A 17,629-nucleotide genomic window follows, 5' to 3' on the forward strand; every position below is an offset into this window, starting at 1 on the left:
TAAAAATGTTTGGGCATATATTTTAATTAAAAGAGAATATTCAAGTAAAATCATTAAGACTAAATCATTGAAAAGCGTTTTTTGTTTCTTTCCGAGCACCGAGGACATTACAGTGTATTTATTGAACAGCCCTCGTATGTTACATTTATTCGTTCAATTCAGGGGAGAGTTGCAGGATAAAGAGTTATTGAAATATTGTGTACATCACATGCTTACAGTCGCAATGTTTTTTTTATTCCTACATTTCATTAGTTAAGATAATTTCTAGGGCTTCCCGAGCAAATAAACAACATTTTTATTGTTCATAATAAAGCCAAATAAAACATCATTCAATGGTAATTAATGATTATTTACATGTATACATAATTTAGCATAACCTGTTCAAATCCGGGAGACTGGTTTTTTATTGCCTGGATTGATTACAAAACACCAGATGTATATTTCGAAGTTGATCGTTTGCTTACCTATATCATATACCATGTATGTAGAAGAACCCTGCATAAAATACATTATATGGTAAATGACATTCAAAACAAAAATGATTTTAAAAATGTCCATGCTTAATATTGTAAGGCAATCCAAAAACGAATAAATGGATTCCAGAGCTTTGACCAGAAATGGCCGGAATATAAAAATGGATTTGGTGATCCGGAGCAGGACTACTGGATCGGTAAGTTAAAATACTTGATCCACTCCCCTATACCCGGAGCAGGACTACTGGATTGGTAAGTATAAATCAACAGTTGGATCTTTAATCCACTCTCTTATAACCGGAGAAGGATAACTGGATCGGTAAGTTAAAATACTTGATCCACTCCCCATTATTTGGAGCAGGACTTCAGGATCGGTACGTTAAAATTAACAGTTGGATCTTTGATCCACTCTCTTATAACCCGGAGAAGGATTACTGGATCGGTAAGTTAAAATACTTTATCCACTCCCCTTTATACGGAGCAGGACTTCAGGATCGGTAAGTTTAAATTAACAGTTGGATCTTTGATCAACTCCCCTCTAACCGGAGCAGGATAACTAAATTGGGGAGTTAAAATCTGGATCTTTGATTCACTCCCCTATAATTATAAACGAAGAGGAGAACTGGATCAGTAAGTTAATGATAGAGCTATGATCCATCCTCTATAGCTGCATCTGTAAGTTACAGAATAGATCTTTGATCCACCAACTTTAATATAATATGTATGTAACAACTTTATGGACAGCTGCACAGTTAGACGGTCTCTGGGAGAAAATATGATCAGAAAAAATTAAGCTATAGAACATTTAAGCTAAAACTGGATATTATGTTTTCGGATCTACAGTATTTATTCCGGTTATATTTTTACTGTGTTTAACTGTATTCATAATTAAAACCAATTTATGCATAGCAGGAAGGGATGTTAAGAAAGAAAGATCAAAAGAGAAAAATTAATCTGTTCAGGGACATGATCGTTCTCGGATGTTTTTCTTTTCTTTTCTAAAACATTTCAAAAATTTAATTTACAATTATAAGTTGATTTAAAAATGCCTCAAAATACAATTTTTTTTTTCTCTCACGAGTATATTTAGCCGGGCTAATATGACTTTATATAGTTCTGACTTTTTCCATACAGGAAATGATGTGATCCATCAGCTAACAAAGGGAAAGAACTCACGTCTTTATGTTTCTATCAGCCTTACGGATGGAAGGACACTATATGAGCTGTACGATCGATTCTCTGTCTCAAATGAAACAGAAAAATATAAACTCTTTCTAGCAGGAAAACCAAGTGGAACATTGGGTACGTGTCAAGTATACTCGGCACTCAGGACAATTAAGCAGTGTTCGAGTTCACTCACTGCAACCTCCTTCACTCCACATATTATCGTCCATCGGTGCACATTATCGCTGGTTGGAAAGTTGCAAATGTATATATTGTTGCTAGCAACATTATATGACATACCCCAAAAAAATTTGGTAGCCAACAGTTTTGATCAAAGATTTTTTTTTCGCTTTTTGTGTCAGTTTGCAAATATTACTGTTTTGTTTTGCTATTCTTCTCTTACTGTTTTTAGGAAGCAATTCCTTTTAAAGCTTTTATCGCCCATTCTTGTCGATCCCAACCCAGTCACGGGGATCGTGACTGGAAGATACTCACATCTACACATACTTCCTCACAAACACAAACGTGACGTCATAATAGGCACAGTATAAGCGTGATCAAGGATGCTTCCATATAAACATCACAAAAAAGGGCCTACTGTTATACCATATGTGAACCAGATGTGTGTATGTATAGAAACATAGTACAGTGTAAATACTCTGGAAATTTGATTTACCAATATTAGAAGCTTAAACTTGACTAGCTAATTAAAAAAACCCAGCGGAATTATGTTTTTTGATTCCAGTTTTGACATTTCATAAAATTTCATGGTCAAAATGAATAAAAGCTTTACAAAAAATGTATTAGTGAACTGAAAATGAATTTTTAATGTCTCTCGCTTTGATAAATAAGCAATATATATCTTTGAATGGAATGTTGTAATATTTTATTTTTCATGAAGAAAGAAAAAAATATTTACTTTAAGATAGAATTTGCCTCCATAAAAACCAATATATCTGCTCCATAAAGTTCAAAACTATATCAATTTTGTTAAGTTTATGAATGAAAATATTGCATTTGATTTAGCTAACTTGTATTATCTAAATTAAAATTAAACCAACCCAAAAAATCCCACATCAGACCCCATAAACATAAAAAAGAAGAAAAATTAGAATATTACTTTAAAAAGTTAAATTATTTTGATTACTTTAAAACTTTGATTAACTATAGTACTGTAAGATCTTTGGAACTGTGATGTGCTGAAGTAAAAACTTTGATTAACGATAGTAAGATCTTTGGAACTGTGATATGCTGTAGTAAAAACTTTGGAAATTTGATTAACTTTATATAAAAAAATAACCATTCAGGTATTTTTACATGGATTTAATATCATGCAATAGATAAGTGTAATCTATTCTTAATAATCTTAATTCCAATATTATCTCTTTATAGGTGACAGTATTTTTAAAACCGGAGCCAGTGTTGCCGATCTTTCCGGGATGTTTTTCTCTACCCCCGGCACAGATAACGATAGGAAGATCAAGGGTGTCTGTACCCAACATTGTAGATGTGGGTGGTGGATGAACAACTGCTTTCACGCCTGCCTCAATGGTCCTTGGTCCCCCCAAACCTGGCCCGCTCCCTGGGCGCCTGCAGTCATGTCCGGGAAATCTGTGACAGGGACTAAAATGCTCATAAAGCGTCATTAGATACACATCAACCAGGCATACGCTCGTAGAGTTTAGACATATATACATGTATTATATACCTTATAATCACATGACCGTTCAAAAAAATATGGGGTTTGTTTTATGAATTCAATTTTTTGTGTGTGTGTGATACATCTTTATAGTCTGCTTAACTTTTTAATTTTTTTTTGTTCATATTCATTTATTATACACCCTCTTGAAATGTTTGTGGCGGTAATGTCAGCATTTTCATTAAAATCCGGTCGGCAGGGGATGCTTACCCCTCATGACACCTGATCCCACTTCTCATTTTTTGAGGTCCGTGTTTGTTCTGTTCTAGTTTTGTTTTGTTTAAAGGGATTTTTAAGCTTGAATTCTGTTCGTTATCTCCATATATTTCAACTGTGTACATGTACATATGAAATGCGATAAATTCGGACCTTTAAAAACTGGGCGTCGTAAAGAATCTACAAGTCAATTATGCACACTGTAGTATTAAACATATGTTTCTATCTTACAGGTTTCTATTTTTCAGAATAAAGGAGTAACCATCGTAAGATACCATCGTAAGATATTTATAGCGACATCATTTAAAACTGTCACTCAAAATGATGCGTTACCTTTAATGACAAGTAGTATCTGGTCCCTCCTCGAAAAGGCAATAATTTCTATCACAATTATTTAAGCAATACGACATGCAAACTTGATAGCTATTAATCATTAAAGTAGGTATAGACTAATAAGCGAACATTTAGCCCAATCCAGGATGCATTTCCACAAAGATCTATAAAAGATGCACGAAATGCAAATTTGAACTGTGATTTATTAAAACATGCTTAATATCTACAAGCATTCAGTGCAAAAAATTAAGTTGGTAGATAAACACACATTACAAAGAGTTGGAGGAACAGCATGGAGAACAGCTTACAACACAAATAAACAGGTGAGGTAGAAACATTATATTCTCCTTTATATATCTAGATTGCAAGTAAAAGATTAAAATTTAGTTTTATAGCGTACAAAATAAGGAAATAACAAAGGTGGGTGATTTGTCCAAATTCTAAATTCTGATGAAACATATCTAATATTCAGTTTATTTTTCATTTCTGAATGCCATTCTAACCTGAGTTTCTTCGATTTGCAAAGCAAAAATAAATTAATAATGCCTCTAATCCAAATAATAAGGAAATAAACTTGACTTTTAATAATGCAATAAAAATTTAAAGGAAGAATTTAAGTGACTTTTATTTAAACCTTGATGATAAAGTACATGTACGTTCAATTAAGACTGGGGAAGTAATTAAATGAAGACTTATGGCAAAAACATTGTGTAGGTACACAGCAATATACTGATTATAGAATTGTTTGTTTGATGCTTATTAGATTTCTTTTTCAAATGTTGCATAAGAATAATTGAAAATTTCGTTTTCGTCAAAATAATGAAATGAAATGGTCAGATCAATTTTATTATTCGATATCACTCAAAAGTATTGGAAAAAGTAGAATAATGTTAAAAAAATTGGCAAATTAGATTTAAATTTATGCAAACCTTCTGCTGAGGCAAACTACTTTTATGAAATATTTGTTTTACATAAAAGATAGAAAATATATATTTTATCTGAACGGAAATTTGCAAATCCCCCAAGAGAAATATCCAAATTCTATCTCTGCTAATGGGGTGGGGTTGGGTGGGGATCGGGGAAATTGGGTATGATGCTAATATCACCTGAGTACTGTGGTTAGGAGAAAAAGCATAAATCAGTTTAGTATTAAAAGATTTAAATGCGTGAGTGGTCTAAATTTGCCCCTAAAACGCAGAAGGAGTAAGGAGGGAGAGTGGGTACGATATGAACAAACTTGAATCTACACTATCTGATGAGGATGCTTCGAAATATATATGACAAACCATGGCATTGATGTTCTAAGGATTTTCCCTATATATGTAAAACATCACCCTATCCCCTAGGGGTCATGGTTTGTACAAATTAAAATCTACACCACGTGCAGATGCTTCCATATAAATATCACCAATCATGGCTTTGCTCTTCTTGAGAACATTTTTGGAGATTTTCCCTATACATTCCTATGTAAAACTTTGATCAGCCATTGCAGCCCCTTCCTATACCGGGTGTCATGATCTGAACAAACTTGAATCTCCATTACCTAAGAATGCTTCCACATGAGTTTAATCTTTTCTAACCCAGTTTTTCTTGAGAAAAGTTTTTTAAAATGTAATTAATTATTCGCTAATTCATAATGATCTCCCCTTGAAAGAGGTCGTGGCCCTTCATTTGAACACACCTGAATGTAATTTACAATACATTGTCCATATATCTAAATGACACTCGTAAATTCACATACTCTATCATTACTGTCAGTAATATAAAAAAACGTGGACTTTGATTTATCGTAATGTATGGTTTTGTGTAAAGTTAAAAAGTCGTACGTTTTTAAGCTGTTGATTTTGTTAAAAATTGTGTTTTCAAAAGTTCCTTTGAAATTTATTCACTTAATTATCGATATTTTATGAAGTTGAAGCATTATTGATGGTGGATAACAAAAGAAAATTTCAGGCAAGTTAACGATAACTTACCGAATATAAATCAATTTTCTAAAATATGATCAATGCTTCAAAAAAAATTTTAAGAATATATTTTATCTAACATTACATGATCAATTGTAAATCGGGTGGTTCAAAACCGATGAAGCACACAATCTGCTCAAGTAAATGTGCGATAAGAAAACTGAATTTCGTAATTGAGTTTACATTTTATATACGTGAAGTTTTCACAACATTGTTTTACAATATTAAAAAATCACCCGTAAAACTTATATACTGTCTAGTAAAAAATCTTTGAATCCGAGAAAAATATTTTAAAAAAAGACTATTGATAAAAAATGACTGAACAGTTTAAAAAGATGTAATTTTATACAATGGGCTTTTTCAGTTTCAAATGAAAGCCAAGGGCTTTTGGCTGGAGTGATTATATTTGGGATATTGGTCATCATATTAACCGGAATCGTCATCTTTCTTGATACTTATTATTAAAACTCAAGAAAGGTACAAAATAATAATTAATCTTCATTGATGAAAATATAATTTTGTGTAACACGATATTTCTCTTTAATTACGTTTTATAATTGTTAAATTATTTTTCTCACTTATAAAGCTACTTTTCCCTGTGCATGTATTTACACTTCCTTTTCACTTTGACAGGATACAACTCCATGGCAATACAAATGAAAGCCTGGCCAACAATTCAAATTAAGTTGCAACAAACAGCCATTCAAAGTCATTATATAACTCTTTAAATTTAGAACAAGCTTATTATCAAACTGTACAACGCCACGAAGAACTAGTTGACGTTTCTGAGTACTTAGTTGTATTCTTTAAAATACTGAGAACTTTAAGCATTGAACATTCTTAATCACAAACTTATTGATTACATTCCATTTATTTTATTTTTAGATTTTTTCCAGAATGCAATGTCCTGACGTCAACAGTGACAATTTGACAAAAAATGCAGAGCGTGTTGCAATTATAAGTCGTCCAATTTCAGCCCATATGACTTTAAATCCAGAGCAAACTAATCTATCCGAACATCAATACACAGAATTATACACCTCCTCTTCTGAATAATTTGAAATAGCTTGAACAATGTCGAAAAATTATTATTAAATGCAAGAGAAAAATCTATTGTGTATAACATGCACGATCATACGATGATAGATTCAATATTATAACTTTTTAAAACTAAAGTGTCACACGAATAAACAATATGTGTCGACATTATTATTTACGAATGGTGATAAGAACAAACAGTAATAATCAAACAGTACAAATCAAAAGCAGAGAAAACGTAGACCTCTAAAACATCAAAGGTGCTATCGGGTGTCATGTAGGAATAAGCATCCCCAGCCGTCCGGCGACACCCGCAGTGTGCGTCTTGTCATGATTGGGAAATAACGGAAAATCATAATCAAATCGGTGAGTAAATAATGGTCTAATGGTCTCACAAGTATGAAAACGTCAATCAGCATTTGTGTTAATGCAAGATTAGATTTGAAGAAAAGGTAATAGATAGTTTTCACTTGACTTAATTTAGCAAAAGTTACCTCCCGTTGGCAGCCATACTGGAGGCCCAACTGCTCATATTGCTTCATTGTTCAACCAGTTTTAATATGAAGAAGGTATTGTTTTAGCTTTATTGCGCCCTAAAAATGTAATGACATCGAAAAGTTCTGAAACTGGCTTAAATATAAGTTAAATAAATGACTCTGATAAATCCGGAAAGAATATGGCATGAAGGTTTACCATTCTGCAAATATGACGTCATTAACGTGAAGCATTTCTCTATTTTCAACAGAAAAAGCCTCAAAATGGCACATTTCAAGGGTGATTTCCCTTTAGAAAATAGTGTCCACAGACGTCGCCCACGTTAATTCTTTGATATTTTGTGCAAAATTCATTAACAAATCACATATCTCAAGATCTTTGTGGGCGATGCCTGTGGACAATGTTATCTGAAAGAAAATTCCATTGAAAATTGGTGTCTTCTGCAACTTTTTAAGAAAATACGGGAAAATGCACATGTTTATGACGTCATAATTAGCATTTCAAAACGCATGTGAGAAAAATGACTTGTATGATTTTTCTGCATTGAATTTCAATTATTTAAAAAGGACGAGTTTTCAACTTATACACCAGTTTCATTTTTTAGAAAATCACAGGGCAAAATTTGTATGGAAACCATACCTTCTTCTTTATAATTGTGATTTTGAATTAGGAATCATTATTTTTCTGAAGTATATAAATTTTTGGAAGCCTCCTTTATTTAAAAAAAATATTTAATACAGATTTTTCACCAAATATTTCTGCTATATTTTCTTAAACTTGGTAAGACAAAGAGGAAAACTCATCGAATCGACCTCCAATATGGCGACCAACGGGAGGTATCTTTTGCTAAATTTAGGTCCATCGAAAACTATCTATTGTATCGACGATAGAAGTTACGAAATGACTGCTGATAGTCTTGTCCCATCAACTTGATTTTCAATAAACTCGCCTAGTTAGTAAAGAAGAATTTCAAACATTTATACAACGGATCACCTCATTTTAGATTGTTTGCAGACATATGGAATATGGATTGGTTCAATGAAATATAAAAAGACAACGAACAGTTCTTTGCAAAAATCTTGTTACGGTAAATGCCTTTATGTTATAAGTGATAGTATTTTTTGCTTCCATAAGCAAAACTCAAATTTAGACGCAACTACTTCACCAAAAAAGAAAACTACAAATTCGACCTAAGCTCGGCATTTATGCCCACATATTGTAACAAATTGAAGGCCAAGCTCGATAAATTCTTTCTTATATAGCTTTAACATCTCTCATTGATTTATATTCATTGTTTCAATAACTCAAATTGATAAGATATTTTCAGCATTGGCATTTAAATTGACGTCTGTTCCAATGACCCTATATCAAGCAATATGATGCTTATTGAGGGTTTATTAAGGCTAATACGTACTAAATCATTACTTAATAATATCAATTTGGTATGAAAATAAAATATCTAACCTAGCTGCCACTACTCATCATAAATTTTGCCTTGAGAGTTGAACAGACGACACTTTTTGTTTACAACGGAGCGTTTGATATTGAACGCTCGGATTTGGATCATATAAGTTAAACAAACTCAGCGTTCAATAAAAGGCCAAGATATTGAACGCTAACATTATCTAGTCTTTTTCGATACTTTTATTTTAGACTTTTTATTAGCTATATAATAAGTTAAAATATCATTTGGCAAAATAAAGAATAAGTATTTGATATATGATAAAAATCGTGCATATAAAACGCAATTTTTTTTTTTCAAATGAATGTTTTCTTTAAAAGAAAAAAAAAGGAAATACAATTTTTTCATAAAAAAGGAAGTATTTAAATGAGAAAATAAGCATTTAAATACAAAAAGGCTCAAAATGACAACATTAACTTAAACATTGAGGAAGTAATGTTATCACGAAGTATGACAAAAGCATTGGGTAGGTTACTTTTTACTTGATGAGAGTTTTACAAGATTTAATATTATGAAAATATTCATCAAAGGCTGAAAAATACTCGTCTTTTGAAAAGCTTTCATAATGAAAATTTGAATTAAAATATTTGAAACTGCATAAATTCTAACACTAAATTAAGGAACATTGTAAAGAAAAAATTGCTTCATTCAATTATATTTCATTCATTTATAGTAAAATAGTGTGAGACTAGGTCTTAAAGTGGAATGGTGTTAAGTTTATTGTCAACGGTATATTATTTAATTGTAATGTTTGTCTCCTATTCGTTTGCGAGAAGCACTGACATTTGCAGTTGACTCATTACTTTGACACCTAAACCTGTATCATGTACGGAGGTACAGAATTGATAAAAAATAATAAGAAAATCTTTCTATTAGTCATGGGAATGGTTTTGTGGGTAGTGACATCTGAAGGATTTGAGGGGTAGGCTGGTTATCATTCTCTTCGAAAGCAACTTATTTTTGCTTTAAAATAATTCGTAATTTTCGTTGAATGAAATGTAAAGGTAGATGTTAATGTTATATCGTAAATGAGCTTCCCTTCATTGTATTGATGCAACTGAAAGCCGTTAAATGTAAATGGCAGTGCTCCTCGCAAAAGTCCATCAAATAGTCATTGCTAATAAATGTTAGGGAGCTTATAAATATATAAATATGTATAGGAAAGGAAAGCCTATGTTTCAGACTTGTTATATACCAAAAGATAAATATACTGTATATCTTACTCTGGGAAAAAATTAACAAAACTCTCGTGTAAGATACTTTAATTTAAATTTGGCATTCTTTTTCTAAACGATATGATTTGATCAGACGTGGTAGTCTTGTTCTCGCCCGCCACAACGTTTCACATTTCGTTTTGGGAAAGTGAAAAACGCAGTGGCGGAAAGCGGAAAGAAGACTTTATGAGTGGCTATATCACGTGGGTTAAATTGTTCATTGGGTAAAATAAGTTTTTGAAGTACAAAGCAACGTCATATAAAATCAATATACATGTATAAGGAACAAAAATTCCAATGAAATGAAAAATTATCATTAACATTGTTTAAAGATCCAATATCAATTAGCAAATTCATTAATGTTTAAATCAATACATGTACACTATTTTCATTACACCAATATCCCATTCACAATGGCATGATCGAATATCAAATAAATTGTTTATATTCGATGGCTGTAACAGTGAATATGAACGTTGAATGTCGATTTACGAGTGTTAATAAAATTTCAATGTAATGCACTAATGCATCATCACTGCTTTAAAATTAACAAAATGTGAACAACACGGATGAGGTGGGATGTGAGGTGGGATGTGAGGAGAATGCAAAGTCTTCTTCTTGTAGACACCTTTAATTGATACACCACGATGTGTACCAATAAATTTAAACTAAGCTACACGTTTTCAAAAGCAAATTACCGTTCACGGTAGCTCAGTCGGTAGAGCGCTCGCTCCGTGATCGGGAAGTCTTGAGTTCGTATCTCGTCCGCGATTGGCCTAGTCGTTAAAATGGGTAGCAACTGTTCCTTCGACATGCGCTCGGCACTTTGAAGTGAAAGTTGCGGATCCTTCGGATGAGACCTTAAAAACCGAGGCCCCGTATCAGCGGCAGGCGTTGGTACGATAAAGATCTTTCACTGCTCAATGGCCCTGAGTGCCGAGTAAAGGTCAAAATTTGAGGCCCTTCACCGGCATACAGTGACGTCTCCATATGAGTGAAACATACTCGAGAGGGACGTTAAACAATATACAATCAATCAATCAAAAGCTAATTTTATATCATAGTTTACACAATTTTATAAAGCTGAAATTAAATGATTAAGGTTTCGTCAAACGTCAACATGCCTAAAAATTTATTTTTACAATAGCCCCCAAACTCTGTAAGGTATAAAGTTAAAACTTTTACAATTTATAAATTATTTATTGATTAACAGATAGAAAGTATCATTTGATAAAAAAAATACTTGGAATAATATTAATTGAGAAAAATTCTTCTTAAAATGCATCTATTTTCAAAAAAATACACCTAATTAATTCCATGCTTTTAGTGAAAACCATCATTGCAGAAACAAAATATGTTTATCATTGAAGGGCAAGTTGGACTATTTCTACAATGTTGGTTTTCACAAAAAGGACAGAATTAAGCAGGTGCATTTTTTTTTAAATATGCACATTTTCTGATACAATTTATCTCTAAAAATATCTTTTTAAAAATATTTGTTATCAAGTAATACTTTCTATCTATTAATCAGTGATATATTTACGAAATGTAAACGTTTTGATTTCATACCACACATAGTTTTGGAGCAATTGTAAAAATAATTTTTTAGACATGTTGACCTTTGACGAAACCTTAAAGGTAATAAAGTACATTTAATTTTTCCTTCCTTAAGGTAACACTGCATGAAAAGTCGGGTTTAATTTGACCTTAAATGCGATTTAAATGCTGCGATTATTAAATGTTTAAATGCATAATATAAAATATTGTGGGATCTTAAATGTTAGAAAATAATAAGCATTTAATACGAGTTTAATGAAAAATTAAAAGAACAAATTTAATAAAGTTTGGAAAATTGTATACTTACTAATACGTTCGGATTTAAGTCTGCCGTAAACAAGTATTATAAATCTAATATACAAAACGTATAATTATTATTAAACATGGCCATAAAATAAAGTTTTATGGTCATATTAAATTTGTTCGTTTAATAAAATTTAACGTAGATCTTTACCTCATTATTTTTTGTTAAATTCACACTTTACTTTATGATACTTCCAAAAATTAGGTTATATACGGAAAACAGTAAACTTACTAATACGTTCAAATTTTAATCTTTCATAAACTAATATTAAATCTTGTTTATAAGTGATGAAAATGTACGGATTAAACCTTCCCATAGCATTAAGATTTAAGGTTGTATTTGATGAAATTTAATATTATTATATTATTGCATAATATTTTTATTTCATTATTTATTCCATCAATAATTTGTATGGTTTACAACTGTGTTTTTGGCAAGTATTTTACATTCATACACAAATGCATTTCTCATTCAGTTTTATTATATGTTATCTCAATAGTCTACAAACAATGAGTTCTAACAAAGTACAAGATATTTCAAATTTATGCCTAAAAGTCAGAATTTAAAAAAATACAATCATAATTGTAGCTCAATTATAATGGAGTAAATTTCTACATACTAGTAGTAAGTAATATACTGAAGTAATTATAAATAATTTAATATAAGAATAGAATTGTATGTAAAATTCAAATCCGCAATAAATCAGAACACGACAGGTCAAAAATGTAGTCATTCTGGACTCCAAAAGACTGCAAAATCTGACTGAAACTGCCCCTATTAAAACTGCTGCATGGGTTGTAAATGGCTTTTCAATTTCCCACAATAAATTATATCATACTGCACACTAAGCCACTGACAGAGAAGCCTCACTCGCCCACAAGCAACATCAAAAGGATCGGTCAGAGACGCCACCCTTCTCTTACTTGGGTATCAAGATCTGCAACTTACTGCCAGCAAAGCTCTTTCAGACTACCCTTGATTATCTTATTTTTTTCCACAATAATGTCCATGCACTTATTATTTAAGTCAGACTTGTACATATATGTAATATATAAATCAAGATTAAAATGTATCTGATTGCATACTACACAACAAACCAATAAATGTTTAAACAATAAAAAACATAACAGTTTCAATCTGTAATCAAGCATCAGAAAAAAATTAAATTTCGCTGTCAAAAATACAACACTAGGTATATTTTTTTTCTTATCTAACATTGAATGTGTAAATTAAAGATAAGTAAAACAAGCATCACATTTGTGCAAAAAAGTAGAAACTCAGATATTTCATCTCTAATAGCCCATCTATGTTCAATTACTACATCCATAGGGTTGACTAGTACTCTTTTAGATTCTTTATTTGTCCTAGTTCTCCTTATGCTCTGCCTTTTAGAGTGCTTTGATTTGAGAGTTGCACATTTGGTGTCCTGTTCTTTGAAGACTTTCTCACATTCATCAGAACGCAACTTCAGTTTTCTAATTTCATAGATAGTATTATCTTTAGAATCATTTTTTGTACTATGAAGACGTAATCAATATTTAAAACTGCTTCTTCTTCTTTTTCTTCTCTTCATGCCAAGAAGTTTTCAGCTCTGGAGAAGCACATTTAGCTCCTAATTTCTACAACAAACATAAAAATAAATACCCATTTGCCTATATATACATATTATATGTGTGCTTCCGGATTTATGCAATTGCATATATTAAAAAGTACACAAAATCTGAGTTGATTGTAAAATTATCAATTGACCTAGAGGAAACACAGCTCAATTTTGATTAATTAAAAAAGTTACAGAAGACAACAAAAGATATGCCATTTTTTCAAGTCTGGGTAATAAAGACAGATAATTATCTATAATTTCAGGCCAGCGAGCTACAGATTATGAAGCTAATGTTGTTATACATTGTACATGTAAATTGGGGACTAATGATTTTTTCGCCATCTTTTTTGTTTTTGGAGCATTTTATTACTATGTTTACCTGCTTGACCTTGAACATGTTGTAGTGCCCTTTTCTCTGCTCCTCCACATTAATTCTTTCATTTAGCAGCAAGATACTATGGATATGGTAAAAAGCTGTCACAAACAAAATATGAAAAATTAATAACAGGTATGGCTCTCCGTAGAAAGAATATACAAAAAAGGAGAAAAAATATACAAATAGGGTATACTTATGACTAAAGCAAGAAGATAACATATTACACAATGAAAAAAATTCTCTGTGTCATCTAGGTAAATGAATTACATAAAAAAAAAACATATAATTGTATGTATAGATCAAATTTATAGACAACAAAATATGATATGAAACATACATAATGGCACCGTAGTCCGAACACATGGAATTTGAAGATTTACAAAGTTTACAAAAATGAAAAGAATAGCATTTACATCATTTAATATATTAAGACATAGGTATTTATAGTTTCACAGCAGCAAGCTACAGATTTTGTGGAAGTACATGAAAATTGGAGACTGGTGACTTTTTGCCATTTTTTTTTTTGGAGCAATTTACCAATGTATTTACCTGCTTGACCTTGAATATGTTGAGATGCACAGCCCTTTCCTTTGTGTTCCTCCACGATATTTTATTTCATGTAGCAGAAAGATACTATGGATAAAAAAAATATGAAAAATTAAAAGCAGGTATGGCATCTCTTAGAAAAAATATACAAACAGATGTATTTATGATTAGAGCAAGTAGATAACATTCATACAATAATAAAATCCTTAATCTTTGTGATCTAGTTCAGCGAATTATTTCAAAAACATTTTATGATATGTATTAGATTAAATTTAGAGAAGACAAAACATGATATGAAATGGATGTAAATACTCGGAACACATGGAATTTAAGAGTAAACAAAAATGCAAAGGTTAGGATCTACAGCATTTTTAAATGTCAAAACATGCAAGTTATTGGGATAATGAGCAAGTGATTTAACATAAAGTAAAATATATTAACAACTTACACTGTAGATAGCAGGTTTTTAAAGTGGACAGCAAATGCAAAGTTCTAGTAAATGGTGGCAATCTCATATACAATAAGTCGTACAACAAATGATTAGTTCGTACCTCATACTGGGTAGCCAAATATCTGGTCAAGTCACTTTCAGAAGGAAGGCTCAGCAAGTTCAATGTTGGTCATTCCCATAGCTACTTCAAACTTTTCTGGCACAATTTCTGAAAGAAAAGATGTATCTTGCAGGGTTTTTTGTACAAACTAGGATTAATTCTCATGAATGTAAAAATTTGAAAAGTTTATAGATGACAGACAAATACCAGACACAGATAAGAAAACTCGCTCGGGTCTTAAAATGGCTCAGGTGAGCTAAAAAAAATCAATTCATGTGATTTTTTTGATCCTATCAGAAAATTTAAGAAATCTTTCTTCATACTGCTTTTGTCATTTCTTGTGATCATTTGGATTCCTGTAAATAATGGATGCATAATTGTGCAACATAGAATATGATAGCTATTTTTAATAATTCATGCTTAAGTATTTAACGTAAAAAAAAATTATGCATAGCTCAGAATCCAATGCTATTGTATTTTTAGGATAAGGAAAATAAGAATATAAACCCAGGGGATGACAAATCCCATAGCCCGACGCCCGGGGCTAGTGAATTTTAGGGGTGGGCAAGTGGAATTTTATCAACCACTTGCCCATGGGCAAGTGACTTATCAAAAAAATAGAATTTATTTGTAGGCCATTTTAAAGCTGGGCAAGGCGGCTTGCTCAGCATTTGTATTCCTCTTTTTGGAAATATCTATAAATACAGAATTAGTTTATGGTAGGGCAAGCAAAAATTCAGGTAGGGCAAGTCAGTTTTGACCATGTACTTGCCCTTGGACTAGTGCCTTAAAAATCTATTTGTCAGCCCCTGTAAACCTCATCTTGTTTACTTGGTATATAGCATTTCAATTTGTTGCAATATTTTTTATAGTCTTATGCTTAAAGATACAGGTTGATAAAACATTGTTAGTTTTTTGTGTTAATTGAAAATTTGAACTGCATGGTTCTCACCATTTTCACATGCTGTCTACATAGCCGGCGATGTGGGGAATCGTCTCAGGGACAGTCCACTGCAACTATTTAAATAATCAAAATAAGTGCTGAATATATTCTTGAGTATGCACAAGAAATAAATAAATATTTTATTACATTGTACAACATACTCTGTAAATGCTGAACAGAGGAACACTTTAGTGACTAAAATTCTGAAACCAATACCAAACGAGAAAATTCTGGTTAAAATCCATCTTTAAGAGAGATGATTAAAAGTGTTAAATAATTATTACAAAATCTAAATAGCGCTTGCCCAAACGATTTTACTGCCAGGCATTTTATGTGTAGAGCCCAGACTAAGGAACAGTAACATTATCAGTAGCAGAGGCAATTATTCATTCAAGGACACATGATAAAATTTTGTACATTGTTCTTACCGCTAAACAGGGTCGTAAATGTCTTCATCTTCTGTTAAAACAGAAACTACATCCAAACTTAATCATGCTTCTCCTTTTCGTGTCACTCTCTTTCGCCCCGTACAACATCATGATCAAGTTCAACATGGCTGCGTGGAACTCTCCAAGAAATTGAATTTCGGCGCGGTGTGTTGTTTTTAAATTAATTGCTTTTCGAGCCCGACTTCGATCCCGATGTAATTGTACTACAGTAGTAGTCGATCATAGAGAAAAAAAACTAAGTTATATTCCACAGTTTTGAAAAAATGTACATAAGGGTTAAATAAATAAAAATGAGAAATGAATAAATTAAATTAATAGGGTGCCTAAATGTTTTTTTTTCAAAAATGTTTCAACATAAGTTTACATTAGGTATAAAGAATTATTTATGACATATTGAAAATACCAAAAATGTACTTAAACTTTAAGTATAAGCATATTTACTTTAACATGTCGATATTCTTAAACGAAACGTATAATTTTCTCAATTAAACTATATTATTCTCGACGTATTTTGCATTAAATGTGATTATACTTATTTGAAAACTGTACTTAATTATATCACAATATATCTCATGTAAAATGTACCTCTATACATAAATTAAATTCAATACAAGAAATTTACTGGAGTAAACGAATTTATTAAATTATATTAAACGCGACTTTTCATGCAGTGTAAGGTTTGCGTCTCCCTCCAACTTTTATTTTTTTTTAATATGCACACATGCCATATATCAATTTATTCAGGGAGATTAGCTTCATCATTTAATATGATTTTCAAAGATATTGCCCGTCCCATTTTTTTAGTAAAAGACGCCAAATTTAACGTATTTCATATTTCACCTCGAATATTATTTTCATTGAAAAAATTGATTTATTTTATTAATTATCAAACTTTTATAATTAAAATGACCTGAATTAGTATAATTCATGCTTCTATTATTTAAACTATTAATTTTCCGTTATCAAAAATGTGAAAAATTGGGTAAAAAAGAAGATTTTTCAATTTTCCTTGATAAAGTGAAACCGTTGCCATGGCAACAAAAATATAAAAATCAACGTTTTACATATCTACCGATTCCATCAAATTCCGTGAAGTTATTAATTTGATCATTTTAAATAATTTGAACCAAAAAAATATGTATGTCCCCAATATTATTTCCATGGAAACAGGGGCTATATTATGGGTTCGGAACACAAAAATCAGGCTTTTTCTACACTTATAAAGACAACATTGATATCACCTTG

The 17,629-nt window shown here is 31.3% G+C and overlaps 1 long non-coding RNA gene across 1 annotated transcript; it reads right to left on the reverse strand.

Moving 5' to 3' along the window:
• Nucleotides 1–13,292: 13,292 nt before the first annotated feature.
• LOC134254597 (uncharacterized) lies at nucleotides 13,293–16,910 on the reverse strand. Its single transcript, XR_009989338.1, has 6 exons — nucleotides 16,364–16,910; nucleotides 15,945–16,009; nucleotides 14,993–15,100; nucleotides 14,445–14,528; nucleotides 13,899–13,993; nucleotides 13,293–13,538 (listed from the first exon to the last, which is right to left on the reverse strand). It is a non-coding gene; the product is annotated as an uncharacterized LOC134254597 (long non-coding RNA).
• Nucleotides 16,911–17,629: the final 719 nt, after the last annotated feature.

The sequence above is a fragment of the Saccostrea cucullata genome, unplaced genomic scaffold (assembly GCF_032062105.1).
Source record: "Saccostrea cucullata isolate Sc308-1 unplaced genomic scaffold, CSIRO_AGI_Scuc_v1 ctg354, whole genome shotgun sequence".
Classification (NCBI taxonomy): Eukaryota; Metazoa; Mollusca; class Bivalvia; order Ostreida; family Ostreidae; genus Saccostrea; species Saccostrea cuccullata.